Here is a 1,159-nt window from a genome sequence, read left to right as displayed (position 1 = left end):
GTCAATTTGAGTATGTTGAATAATGTGACAGTTGTTTTCCTTGATCAGAAATCAGATCTTTTAGCAAGCAAAATATCTGCAGGTCGAGAATACTCATAATGCTCCAAATCCTCAGAACCACATTTGCTCTCTATACAAAGCTTCTCCATTTGATTATAATGAGAATTGTCTTGGAGTTATGCGTTAGTTTATGATTAGAGTTACCCTTCTTATACCACCAAGTGAACAGATTGCATTCTGCAATGGGAGTGTATTTATCTTCGGTGTCAATAAGAATGATAGTGCAAGACTTTGATTTGATTTGAATGCATCATGGATTCAAAGATTTAGAAATTATTTCATTTTAAAAACACAAAAACTTTTAGTGATAGTATCCATAACCGAGGAGAGGTGAGGGTGGGGAGATTCTTTTGGGTTTAGAGGTAGAGGAATGTTCAACATCAATCCCAAATTTTTTTAGAAATGAGGAATCATTTCGGCTTATCGATTTTTAAAAAAAAATGTTGTTTTTTTAATATTTTACTTCTTGATTTGATGGTTTTCAGTTTAGCCGGTTTTGATTAAAGATGAAAATTTGGGGATTTGTGAGACATGAAGAAGCGTCTCGACACCGTACGCTGGCAAAACACAGATTCATTATGGTAAGAATAATTTAAGTTACATAGCTATAAAAATTCTCTCTCACTGTGGCCGAATAAACGTAACTTCTTTTGTAGACATTTAAATGAACCCAAATTTGTCAAAAAATGTTAAGGAATGATACTGCAAAGATGTCTCAACTTTAAGACATTTAAATAAATTTGGCAGTCCTTTTAATTGAACACTCTAAAGAAAAAAAAAATACATCTTAAAAATTATGGCCAAAGAATTCGGCCTTCAAATAACGATAAATTAAAATGACCTTCATTTTGTAAAAAAAAAAAAAAATTTTTAAAAAATTTCCTTAAAGTCCAAGATCTTAGAATTTTTGACAAGATCAGGGTCATTTTAATGGATCAATATTTGAAGGACGAGTTTTCTGGTCAAAATTTTTCGAGTGTGTTTTTCTTTCGGAGTTGGGCTGATAATAAGAAGTAAAATTTTTCTGACCAAAATGAGAAACGAATGTTTTGTCAGCGTGAGACAGTATTAATACTGGCATTGGATTACCACAGTGTAC

Source organism: Berghia stephanieae, chromosome 3 (assembly GCF_034508935.2).
Source record: "Berghia stephanieae isolate SIO BIC M18660-M18661 chromosome 3, UCSD_Bste_1.3, whole genome shotgun sequence".
Lineage (NCBI taxonomy): Eukaryota > Metazoa > Mollusca > Gastropoda > Nudibranchia > Aeolidiidae > Berghia > Berghia stephanieae.
This window is presented reverse-complemented; position numbering follows the sequence as displayed.